Here is a 13,790-nt window from a genome sequence, read left to right on the forward strand (position 1 = left end):
CGAGGAAAATAATTGTTATAGTTGTCTCCACTGAACTTATTCGATTGCTAGTTACATTTGAAAATCTTTTCAGTTTGTTTCAACCAAAATTTGGCATAGGTCTACAGGATGATATGTTTTCTGGAGCAGTTTAACTCCAGATCTTTATTTGGTGGGGATCACTGGTAGTTTGAATAAATGTGAAAAAAAATTTTGGTTCGATACTAAACTATTATTTTGTCGTATCTGATAATGATTCCGAGAAAAAAAAATTAAACAATTATCTCGAAATCTTCAGGGAAATCCAAATCATCATGAAAATCCAGTGAGTAAGCTGTCACCAACAAATTAATTATAAGTACGTATTGGTATTTATTTTGCCGACCGGAAGCAATAATTCATAAAGATTCGATTAACACGTATAATCGTATAACACGAAGGACTATATCTCGAAAACGAAGCGTTTGCAGGCCCATGTTCATTGGACATTCTTTCCTACAATTATCTAAGGATTCTCCCATTTTCATTATTTGTATCTACAATTTAAGAACATTTATTTCTGGTTGAATACTGAAAAGGCTTCAACGATCCACCGGACTATTTGCTTTTTGACTTCGGTTGACTTTTTTTTAACATAAATTGCCACTTCGAGATAACTGTTTTCAATAGAAAGATGTGTAGGAATTAACCTAGCAAGAAACTATCAGAAATGTGATATAGCGATACATTCTGATAGTCAGGCTGCAATCAAAGCACTGAGCTCACTTATCATCGATTCTAAGATGGTATTGGAGTGCCAAAGAAAACTCAATGAAATAGGCAAGAATAACAAAATCTTTTTAATCTGGGTTTCCGGCCACTCGGGAATTAGAGGGAATGAAGAGGCCAACACACTTGCCAGAAAAGGAGCACAAACATCGGCCCGGAACCTTTCTGTGGTATAGGCAAATGTATCTACAAGAGTTTCAGGAAAAGGAGGTAACCGAAAGAGAAGAACTCTGGCGGAATCTTCCTGGTCTGGATCACTCCAAAAATTTTCTTCGAGACTTTGACTCTACAAGATCCAAGAAGTATCTGGATCTTAGCAAAAATATGCTACACCTCCTCACTGGATTCCTCACAGGACATTGTCGCCTTAGAAAACACCTCATGAGAATGGGTCTAAATAAAAATGACGAGTGCAGATTCTGTGGGAAGGAGGAAGAAACACCGGATCATCCGGTGACGGAATGCCTTGCCATCAACATCAATAGCCAATGCAAAACCTGCTTTGGACACGAAACTTGTAGAAGTGAGGAATCAGCCTCCTTGAAGCCATCCCCGATATTGGAGTTCATTAGAGCTCTGGAACTGGAAGGCGAACCCTTGTGACATTGTTATTTTTTATTTATTTACTTGCAAAATCTGAACTCAGTAGGGTCATCAGTAATTCAACATATAATTTCGAAGCCATAGAAATTTGAGAATCTCGGAAGAATTCAGGATTACCTGGATTTTATGTGGAAACGTAAGCTTCGGATTGAACTACTACTGACTTAGTGAATAGAATACCTTTCTTACTTTGAAAAGGAACCGAATGTGCGAAAAACTCGTGAGAAAATCAGCAATTTGATTGATTCAATGTCATGTTTGACTTTTGGAAAATCCACTTGAAGAGGAATGGACGTGATTGGAAAACAATGTGAAATCCCTTGAAATTCAATCATTGAATGTAGAAATCGAGAAAAAAAATAACAGGATTATCCACATTTCTAATATGTCTCGCTTCGGAGGATGGAATATTTTCGTCAAAAAAAGCCTTTCCACGTTACAAAAAGTTTTTTTTGTGAATAATAAAATATTTACAAAACGGTTTTTCGAGAATTCCCTAGATTTATAATCAGAATTTCCGGGAATCGAGTTTACTGTGTGTATACCCAGCTCTATATTTTTTTATTAACACCAAGTTTATCACATAAGGCGAGCTGTCTATTAGTTGTGACATTGAATCAAGTTTCAATAGAAAACATGCGTGAGTTAAAACCATGTAGCTGACCAATTTCCTTTTTTTTTTTTGATAAACTAAATTGTTCACTTTTCTTATCGCGAATTTTTGGTCGGCATCGATTCCAATAATTTCAATTGTTGATTAAAGATTTTTTGTCGATCCTTGGAAGATATGGAATGAGATATGCGTACATTCGGAAAGAAAAAGTGAATTCACGGAGAAAGATCATTGTCTCAAACCCCAACATGCAAACTTTCAGCACAAACTCATGATTAGTTTTCCATAAACTTTTAATAGGCCATCGCGGTGAATCACCCTCTATTGTGAAGAATCTAAACATTAAATTGAATTATTTTTTCAGGACTCAGGAGCGAAGGATAAGGAAACAGCGAATCAATCTTCTTATTATAATATTTTTCATCGAATTATTACCATTTTTCTGAATGAAAATATGTGACAATATTTGGCCTGATGTTGAATGACAATATTTCATGAAAAGTTGATAGATAAACTCAAATTGTAGGGGTATCACTTACACTTAATGATTACAAATCCCGTTTTTTGAGATTTTGCCTGTTCAAAAAATAACCATTTCAAACTTCGAAATTTCAATTCAAATTCAAAAGAATTAGCTGAGATTTTTCATGTATACATGGAATAACCACTTGTTGCAACATTTTGTGTTATATTGCCCAAAAAAGTATCTCATCATTCCTTAAGAGAATTGGCAAGTAAATATAATGACAATTTTAGGCTTCATATCAAATTTTGTGTTGATCTATCATCAGAATTATGAAAATAGACAATTCAGCATAATGTCGAAAATAAATTAGAGAAAATCACCGACGTGAAGTAAGGAGCATGAATCTTATCGATTTATCTCAAAAGCCCCTGACTTCACGTCTGTATTTTCCTTATTGTTTTAATGATGTTAATAATGTCGAAGACAGAAGGAAGAGGGATCTTTCACAAGAATAAATCACGAATTGGGTTCTAATAAGGCTTTTAAGATTTACGAAATAACAGTGATTTTCAGGACAATTCTTTATTCGGGAAATGAAACATTGAAAACTTCACACAAAGTTTGATTATTTCCTTTATTATTAAGAATATCTCATGAAAAATGAATATGTTCATCATTATAAGTATCACAAGGATATAAATATATGGAGATTTCAGTACCAAATTCAGAAATTATTCTCGGAATTTAATAAGATGTAGAAGTCCGCAGTGAGAATTATTCTAAAATTGTAGGTAGGTAATGATTCCTCTCCTTGATTTAAAATTTTGAAAATCAGTAATTTGATATTCACAGAATGTAGTAGCTAGCAGCAGATTTTCTATAATATTTGATGTACAAGGTATAGTAAAAAGAATTACCATAGTTCGAACAATCCGATTTAGGTAAAATGTGCGCCATTTTGTTCGATTACTTGTTGCCATTTTGAAGGTCATATCATTATGTTTCTCCCATAGAAGTCCTTGTCCCTATTGTCAAAAATTGAGATAGTCGATTGTCACAAGCCTTTGTTGAAGCGAATTGTTCGCCATGGACAGAAACAGATAGTAATCACTTGGTGCCAGGTCCGGACTATAAGGTGGGTGCATAAGAACCTCCCAACCAAGTGGAACCTGATCGGACTTATACAACATGAGATACAGACAACTAGAGCTATCTATTGGAAAATAATGGATTTCTTTTTACTACACCTTATTCTTTTTTATTACAGTAGTTTCTATCAGGCTCTATTCTCAGAAGCTCAAAGCTTATACGCAATGATAAATCTTGAGAATTGATCGAAGAAAAATTTGATTCCCTCCGTAAATTTCACACCTTGTTACGTATGGAATCATGGAATTAAAATTTGTCAATCCGCTCTTCACCAAGGCATCCAAAGCTTTTTTCGGAAACTATTGGCAGAATGTGAATGAAATTTAGTACAAAAACAATGAAAATTTTGAATTTTGGTTAATATTTTCTGCTTTCACTGCTATAAATCACGGCCTGTATAAAAACAATGAATAAAATACAAATGAAAAATGAAGAATGTCCAGCGCAGGGTAATTGGTTCCCAAATACCAATTTGAAAATAAAAAAATCATAACTCCAAAATTATGAGGACCTTGAAAAATATTTTATTTTGTATCACCGTAAAAACATTAGCTTCCAAGTTCACATCGCATTTTATTGAGTTTTTAGAGCTTTGATTTCTTGACATTTTCTTGTTTCAAATTTTTTCTTCAAATTCATGGATCTTATTATCGATCTGGGCGAATGAATACGTTAAAGCAATCGATTTTTGTATGAAATTTTATGAAAATAATTAATTAAAAAATATTGGACTGGAGAATTTGTTCTAGGAAACTGAAGATTAGCGAATAGTATGCTTCCTAAAACAATTGAGATACATATTTCACATAAATATTGAGTTCTGAAGTGTGAGAGGAATGTCCTAATTTCTTGACTCATAAACATATTAGCTCGTTCCGTATAAGAGTTATGAAATGCACAGCATTCAACAATCAACTATACAAATAAGTAATGAAAAATTAAACTACTGATAATGCTATAAACTAACATCATGCATTAATATTTTCCCATAAAATTAATATTTTTGAACTAATTTCCTTATCTATGTGTGAGTATTACAAAATTCATATCAGCGCATATGAGGCCATTTAAATATTGATACTCTCGAAGAAAATTAACAAGTGCATAGTTAATCCACCATTTGAGTACGGCCGAGAAATATGTCCATCTCATTTGTTTTATAACAATATGATGATGATGAAATCTCTTGTTAACTAGAAACATAGATTTTATGAAGACAGCAGTGGTAGCTCGTGAATATGTGCTGTTAGATAGTTTATGTAAGTTTCCTCATCAATTTGAGGTTTAGAAGCCGACAAGTAACTTATTGAGCGCTCGTTCTTTTAAAAATGATAGATAGAGAATACCGGAAATGAAATACTGAATATTTCAGTGATAAATGGTGTGAGCGAATTTAAAATTCCCGTGTGAAATAAGTAAGTTTTAAAAAAAATTTTTATTCCTCCACGGGAACCAGAGAAAATTCAAGAATAATATCTGAAAACTGAGTTGAAAACTAACAATTTCCGATTTTTTTTTAGCTCGCACACCAAGAGCAACTCCGTTTGTTTCCTTACTAAATTGACTGTTCCGAGTCCTATCATTGCTGCCTTCTGCTACCACCTAAGTGACCTAAGTGTATTTTGGGGCAGGTTCCTTGAGATGCTGGGTCGTTTTACGATGGACGAGACCATTTGCGCTGATGATGAACGGTTTTATATGTAAGCTCCCCAGCTGTTGATGCGCCAGCGCCTCTAATTTCGCTATTTTTTCTTGGCAGGTTTTTGTAAGGTTGTAATCCTGAGGTACAGAAAATTCTAATATAAGGGCGGTCTTCACTACTTTGTCCCATATCACCATTAGGGATTCATCAAGTCAAGTAGCTTGATATTTTAACCAACTACTTGACTTGAAAATCAAACTCGTGGCAAATTACATACTTGAACTTGACTTGATTTGAAAAATTTATTGCTTCAATTGATATCAAGCTACTTCAAAGTACCTGAACATGATTTCAAATCAAGCCAAGTAATGTAGCTTGAATATTAAGTCAAGCCGCGAATTTCTAATCACCATGTCTGGCCAATTATGGTCCACACTTCGGTCTGTTATGTTTTGAGATCCCAGTATATTTATGTTCATTTCCCAGAAATGTTTGTGGCGTGTATACGTGGTGTGGTGTGAAAAATTGAAGTAGCTGATTTTGAAGACACAACCTTTTCCATATTATTATGTCTTAACAGGTATTTGGTACCCGCAATTGCTGAACATCCAGATGAGAGGTGCTGAACCGACTCCTTCGCGCCATTATACAATCTGCACTTTGTATTGTCTACATCTTGTTTAAAAACGTGTTTGGCTGTTTGGCATATGTCCGAGTCGGAATAACTTGATCTTGTATGGCAAAGAACTTGCCCTCTATTTGAGGAAACAAATAGCCCTGAGTCGAGTAGATACTGGTACTATGTGTATCTACTTCCACTTAAGGGTGTTCAATACCTTGTTCATACCACTGCTATTTCAGTGCTAATCAACTGCATTTCCCATTTCCAAAATACAGGTCGGATTCATTTCATTTTTTGAGTGAACAATGACGTGATAGTGAACTTGAACATGTCTTCTCGATTTTCAAAAAAAAATCGATAGTATTCCGCAAATCGAACTTTGAAATTAAACACTTTCTTTAAATGACTATTCAGCTTTAGACAGACTTCTCATTTCAAGTAACTCATCCACAAATGTTCAGTGATATTATGTGTTTTGAATTGGTGCAAACATTTTTTTAAAATTGCTTGATTTGCTCTAATTGTAGATGTTTTTCATATGGAATTATGCTTTTTGGAACGCCTCCCAAAGGTTTACGCCTTTTTGCAACATGAACGCCAATAGAATCTTGGACTGTATTTTATGGCTCGAGATGAATGACACTCTTATGATTTACGAGGGTAGGGTTTCTCTGATTGGCTAAAATTGTGTACATTACTAGTTTATGACAATATTGCACTGAAGAATAGGGAAGAATAGGTAGAAAACTTGTTATGAAATCATTGTTAGAATTCCAAACGATACTGTTCCTAAAATATATATGCTAGCTGATTTTATTCGTAATGATGTCTGGAGAAGTACATTTTGAGCGCTTAGTATCATAAAGAAAATTTCAAAAGTCATAAAGAAATTAAGATGAAAAAAAGGTATCTGGATTTTTGCCGAAATATGGAAAATTATTAATATTTGAGGAATCTGAAAAAAAAATTCTCAAAAAAAAAAATTTCTTTGGAAAAACTCCCTATTCCCGAAACTCTATCTACAATATTTATCATTTCAATTTAACCCTAAAAACGATAATGAAATATGCATGCAACAGTATGTTACCACACAACTACAGTTTAAGAATAATAACATTCAATATTGAAAAACAATCTATAAAATTCAAAATAGATGGATATATTACTTACTATTTCACTAATTGTTGAAGGCATTTCGGAAATAACAATTCGTCGGAGAGAAGATTCACAAAACAAGACACTGCTCAGCTATAGAACTCACACTAATAATGAACGTCAAAGTGTTCTAGCACTACCAACAAATTTGATATTCTATGGATATTCTTACCCTAACCGAAAGTAGAGAAATTTCAATCTAGCAAAAATTAAGGTTTTCTGAATTTGGGCACAGTAGATATTCAGTTGGCCAGCCTTTAAGAAGGTATAGTATTTACTAAGAAAAATAAAATGTCATAAATGTTTTTGAAAATATACATAAATCATCGAATAGAAAAAAAGATTATTGGAACTACCTGCAACTATTCACAATATGAATTTGTTGAATGAAATTTAACAACCAAATGATGCGTGACAATTACTTTCACCCTCTTCAAAACTTGGTTGTTAGTTTCAAATTAACTAGAAGGTGATACTTCATAATTCCAATGAATCCAGGTTAACTTCGGGCAAAATGCAATCAATTGTTCCGTATTTATATCCATATGTTTTGTTTTCTCAATAATCGGAAAAATATCTATTCGATCAAACTAAAATTTGGAAATAATTTGAGTAACAGAGAAACAAATGTTAATGCAAAATTTTGTAGCCCGTATAGACAGAATTAGGGATTGATCAAGCCAAGTAGCTTGATCAATCACTACTTTGTCGCGTAGTAAAACAAATTATTGTGTGAATTTTATTTGACAATAACCCTTTTCATCCGATTTCGATGAAACAAAGCTTGAATATTGAACTTAGATGAGCTGAATATATCTGTAAAACTCCAAGTGACACCCAATAGACAGAACAAAATACAATTTTTTATTCCTATTCTGTTACTCTTTTCTTATTGCCCTTACTATTTTTTTACGACTTATAATACGTGTTCAAATGTCAAATAATCATTTGAATAATCATTCTGAATTTCAGGAGAATATCAGAAATTCTCATCTAGATAAAGAGACCGACAACAATAACCTAATAAATCACATATCTTATATTCCTATACATAGTGTTGTGGTCTCCAAAGGCACATGAAACGAGAACTCAAAAGCTTCTCGAATTTTTCATTCTAGAAATCTCAATATGCAAATTTTTCTGATTTTCTCTGTGAAAGCATACAACCAGAGATGATCATATATTTTTTCTCAATTCAAATAAATTGCTATTTCTATTATCCATACTCAAAACACGTCCATGACAGTGGTTAATTGTCATTTCAATATTTTCAGCGATTTTCTTATTTAGTATTATATACCTAAACAGTGGCGTACCCAGACATAAGCCTTGGAGGGGGGATAAAGAAAAAAAAATTAAAATTTTCCTTCTTTTGAAGAAGTTTTCCGAAGAATTTTGCTTACTCATAATAAGATTGTGATATATAAGGTTGTAACATATAATGGATATTCCTCCTAGGGGGAAATATCCCCCTTATCCCCCCCTTGGGTACGCCACTTTATCTAAACTGAACTGAATTTCTAAAGTTTACAGAAACACAAATTTACTCTTTGCTGGGCTTCATCGAGAGTTGAGATTTTATTAGGGGCAATAAATACCAAACAGGCGGTTCTTCAAGTAGAATGGGTGTGTCAGGTACAAATCTACCAAAAATTTTCGGGTAGTTCCATCTAGCGGAATTGCAGTTTCAGCGCAAAGTAGTCTACAACCTTAAAGCTTTCCGTGTAGAGATTTAACTTGCCAAGTTTACCTTAACACTTCTAAATGTTCTTCTCTTCCAGGTATTTCCTTAGTGGTTAGTTATTCCAGATGTGACAGAAAGGCGCCCACAGAAAGCTACCCATTGATGAACAGGGAAATTTGATTTGCTAAAGTAATCATTGAATTTCTCTGTTTCAGGGCTGCTCATCTCAGATTCGTCATTGACCGGCCTGATCCCCTTCGATGTAAGTATAATCGTTTCTCTGCTCTGCCGAGTTCGGGTGCAACATACCATGTAGTTTTAAATAAGTGCAGATGTTTCGGTCGACTGTATGAGTGAATGTTGGTATAGCTGTTAATTGCCATTGCTTATTTTTTACCGACGGTTGTGTTCTCAGTCCTTTTTCTTCTCCTTTCAGTAGTTTATTCTTGATGCGTTCCTTGATGCTCCATGTTTTATCTCATAGGTTTTATGGGCTCTAAGGTATTTGCAATTTTTATTTCGAGTTATATCGATATCTTGTTTGAATCAATTCTTGATTAATTGATCTGATTTGTTTTCCTCTACGATTTCGTGCCAACCTATATCGTGCCAACCTGTCTCCTATATCGTCCCTGATGAACCGCCAATGTAGAACAGCAATCATTCGTGGATATAATTGCAGTATTTTCTAGGTTACATTGTTCCACATTCGATCATCTATTGACCTAAAAATATCACGACACTAGGTTAACATAATAATCTCCGTCAATCGAGATAGGGAGTCAAACAACAGATATGTGCCAATCACAATATTCTTTGCGAGAATACCTTTACCACGGGAACACTTGATCTACTATCCATGTAGGACACTATTGTTTGACATTCAGCATCTGTTTCACTGAAAATATCAACAGTATGAATCTAGGTGCCCTTTTGCTATGGATCAGTGTCGAAATTTATCTATCCGGGACAAAGAGATGTTTTGACATATGTCTATCGTTTACCCACTCAAGACGTAATCATAATTCTATGATGTGACTAATTTATTAGTTAGCGGTTATGTTTGTTATCGTTCTGTTCGATGGAGTCTCAATTTTGAAGGTGATTGTATTGTCTAATCGCTATATTGGTGTGCGAATATATGGGTCACCTCAATTCTGTTGCCATTAATGCGAAAAATACAACTTTTCAATATCATTTGAACCATTGTAAATCAAGGAAAAACGGTGGTTTGAATTCGCAATCACCCACCGGATTGTCAATGAGTGCTCCTCTATCAGTAACATAGGTACTTGAAATGATTTATATCTGAAGAAGTCTGAGAGCAAGGTTTTTGATGGGAATTAAATTGCACAGTGTGTATATTATTAATGATGATGAAATAATTGTTGTACATGCATTTATCAGATATTATCTCAATGATCGATGTTGTCTTATAAATATCGAGCTTGATATACTCCTAATTATCAAGAAAAAGATTAACAATCGAAGATGGTTCGATTGATTCAGGTCATTAAATTTGATTCACTTATCATGCATTCTCATTACCATTAATGTTCTTTTCTATGAGAAATTTCATTCCGATCAAGAAACTAGTCTGCTTCGGTTTATTCTAGCTTGTTTGAAAAATATCGAGACCCCAATAAAAAATGCACTAGGTAGTAAAAAACAGCTAAAGGAAAATATCACAGATTTATGATGGAAAGGTAATACTTTATGGCTTATCGAGTAGACTCTGCTCATATTCATTTGATATAATTCGAAAAGAGGTGTTAACCTTTACACTTTTTTCTTTAGGGCAATGTGAAAGATGAGGTCTATTCAAACGCTTCTCAATCGATTTAAACAGTGGTGGTCCTATCAATATTTTTGAGAAAACTCTTTACCTTATTGATAAATATTCAACAATGAGTTCGAAGTTGCGATTTCGAATTTTCTATTCGGAAGATAGATATATTCAACTTTATTTATCACCGTTTTCAAAACCCGCTATTTCGAAATTTTCCGATAGATCGATAAATAGAGATATTGCGTTAGGGACAAAAATAAATCTGTTTGTTATTTTGTAACACTATTTTTTATATAGAATAACATCTCATCTAATCATATAATATGGATCGGAGATTTATATTCAGAATACGATATGCTTTTTCATTATATCAATATTTGTAATCAATGTCTTACAAAAATATGTTGATAATGATTATTGATATCCATCTTTGAGACTATGATTGTTCAAAATTATCGTCACTCTTTACAGACAACAACACTGAGTTCCAAGTTTCAAATTGGTAACTTTCTCGACTGTGATTGAAATAAATTGCTCATTAAGACATTTGAGTGTAGTTCTTTTAATAATGGCCGGAACCTATTAAATTTTCAGTTTGTAAATAATATATGAGTAAACCAGTGTTCTCGTTACGTTTTAATGAGAATAAGACAGATAATGTATCAATGAAAAGAACATATTGTTTTTAATGAACATCATTATTTCAGAGTCTAGGTTTGTAGAATTTGTTGCAGAATGTCGCTCAACGTTTCAGTTCAAGAAATGGAAATGAATCTCTTCTAGTGTATCAGTTACATTGTTACATATACATCATACATGTTTCTTTATTTCACTACAGTGAACCTTTAATCAACTGAAGACTCTACTTAAGAATTAATTTGAGTCTGTATTTGAGGATGGGAAAAGCATCGAAGATTCGAATAGATATTCGAATAACGTAATGTGTTGAATTGTCTCAAATCATACAAAAAGGTTTGTAAACCTTTCGATAATAGTTCTAAAATTATATTGACTTTCATTTTGTTTGTAAAATCGCCAAATAAAAATCCTCACCTGAGTGAATTTATCCCTTACATAGGTCTTATCTGATAACTCAACCGAGTTGCTTGAATCTTCAATTTTCCTGCTGACTTGTGGTATCTCCAAGTTCTGTTATGGAATAAATCGACAGACTTATCGCGAAAATTCAATTATTTGTGGTATTTGTTTATTTGTATAGTAATCAATGTAAATTTACAAAGATCATACCATTTTAACCCATCAAAATTACATGGGGAGTCATAAATACAATGGTATATACAGGCATATGAATATACATAAATATTATTAAAATTATATAAAGCAGTCAAATAACGTTACTAGTAGAGGTAATATAAAACAATGGACATTTTTACACGAGTAACATACATTTTTTCACTTTATAGGATCTGTGAAGTACTCTTCCAATCTGTAGTAGGCTTTCCGCACCAGTTCTGTCTTGAGTACATTCCGTAATTTTTTGTTGCTCAGTTCCTTATATCTTTCCGGCAGGCTGTTATATATTTTTACCGCTTGGTGGTTTATACTTAGTTGGGTCGTGGCCAGTCTGTGGTGGGTGATGATGAGCTTACTTGCATTTCTGGTGTTGTACTCATGGTTGAAGTTATTGAGCTGTAAACTATGTTTATGGTCATGGATATAGGCGACACAGGCGAGTATAAATAAGGATGTCAAAGTAAGGATGTTTTCCTGCCTGAATAAATGTCTGCAGCTCGATGTTTTATCTGCATTGCATATTATTCGTAAAGCCATTTTTTGCTTGACGAATATGCGCTCCCTTCCTGGCATGTTTCCCCAAGCAAGTACTCCGTACGAAATAGCCGAGTGAAAAAAGCCAAAATAAGCCACCTTCGCTGCCTGTTGGCCGGCCAACTGCTTCATTCTTCTTATGACGAAGATTGCTCTAGAAAGACTCTTAACAAGTTCATTTATATGGTATGAGAACTTAAGATCTGACTGGATTTGAATTCCAAGGAATTTGAGGTAGTTTGTCTCAGAGTCTCTAGGTGTGAAGCATAATGATTGTGTCTTTTCCGGGTTCATCCTCATTCTATTAGCATTAAACCATTGTTGAGCATCCGCCAATGTCTTTCTTTTGCTATCATCTAGTTCCTGTTGGTTGAGGGCCGAATGGAGGAAGCTGGTGTCATCCACAAACATAACCACATCCACCTGTTCTATATTCGCGGGCAGATCATTAACGTATACCAGAAAAAGAATTGGTCCCAAGATTGATCCCTGTGGAACTCCACTTTCAACCAGTTCCCAGTTAGAGTATTCTTCACCTATTTGTACTTGTTGGTACCTTTTTTCTAGGTAGCTGGTCATCAACTTCATAGCAACTCCCCTTATTCCATAGAAACTCAACTTCTTTAGCAGGAGTGAGTGATCCATACTGTCAAAAGCTTTGCTAAGATCACATGAGGATAATTCACATTTCCTTCCTGCATCAATGGCGTCAGCGATCTTTCGTAGGATTTCAGCTAATGCTGTTGTGGTAGATTTGCCCTTCAGGTAGCCATGTTGTTGTCGGCTCCAGATGTCTTGTTTTTTAAAGAAGCTAGTGAATCTATCCTTTATCGCACTCTCTAAAATTTTTGCCATTGCTGGTTGTATGGTTATCGGCCGGAAGTTACTCATCTCTCCTGGGTCGCCCTGTTTGTGAATCGGAATGACTCGGCTCCTTTTTAGTTGATCGGGAAAGTGTCCCTCAGATAAACATCTTGAGAATATTCCACTTAAAATAAAGGCGATTGTAGAAATGATCTCTTTTAAAACTTTAGTAGATAGTCCATAAATGTCTCTTGTGTTCTTAACTTTCATCCGTCTTGTAATTCTTTCTATTTCCTCCGATGTTATGTCTTGCATGTAAATAGAATTACTCGGTTGTTTGCTGCATTTTCTCAGAAGTTCTTCTGGTGTTGTATTACTTCTGTTGCAACTTCTTGCTGTTTCTTCTCCGATGTTGGCGAAAAATTTGTTGAACTCATCGACGGTGTTCTTCGGTTCGACTACTTTCTGTTTGGACTCTGTTCGTTCCCTAATCAAAGACCAAATGGCCTTTGACTTATTTTCTGCCTTCCTTATCTTCTCCAGATTCAAATTGCGATCGACCTCTGTCAACTTTTCCCTGTATTTCGCCTTAAATGAATTATAGACTTTCCTACTTGTCTCGTCCTTCTTCACTTCACAGATCGTAGCAAGTGCATCCAGTGTCCTCTTGAGTTCAATCACCTCCTTGTTTGTTCTGGATCTCTTCATTTTTTTCTTTCTACAAATTA

The 13,790-nt window shown here is 34.3% G+C and overlaps 1 protein-coding gene and 1 long non-coding RNA gene across 16 annotated transcripts in view; one reads left to right on the forward strand and one right to left on the reverse strand.

The window, feature by feature from the left end:
- The window catches only part of LOC123680582 (cAMP-specific 3',5'-cyclic phosphodiesterase), a 447,060-nt gene that overhangs the window by 39,287 nt on the left and 393,983 nt on the right, over positions 1 to 13,790 (reverse strand). The window lies entirely within an intron of this gene.
- Positions 4,691 to 8,943, forward strand: LOC123680585. Of its 2 annotated transcripts, none has more exons than XR_006747535.1 (3): positions 4,691 to 4,993; positions 5,099 to 5,278; positions 8,897 to 8,943. It is a non-coding gene; the product is annotated as an uncharacterized LOC123680585 (long non-coding RNA). The 2 variants fall into 2 exon arrangements; XR_006747534.1 differs by having other exon boundaries at positions 4,691 to 4,837.

This window comes from Harmonia axyridis, chromosome 5, assembly GCF_914767665.1.
Source record: "Harmonia axyridis chromosome 5, icHarAxyr1.1, whole genome shotgun sequence".
NCBI classification, from domain to species: domain Eukaryota; kingdom Metazoa; phylum Arthropoda; class Insecta; order Coleoptera; family Coccinellidae; genus Harmonia; species Harmonia axyridis.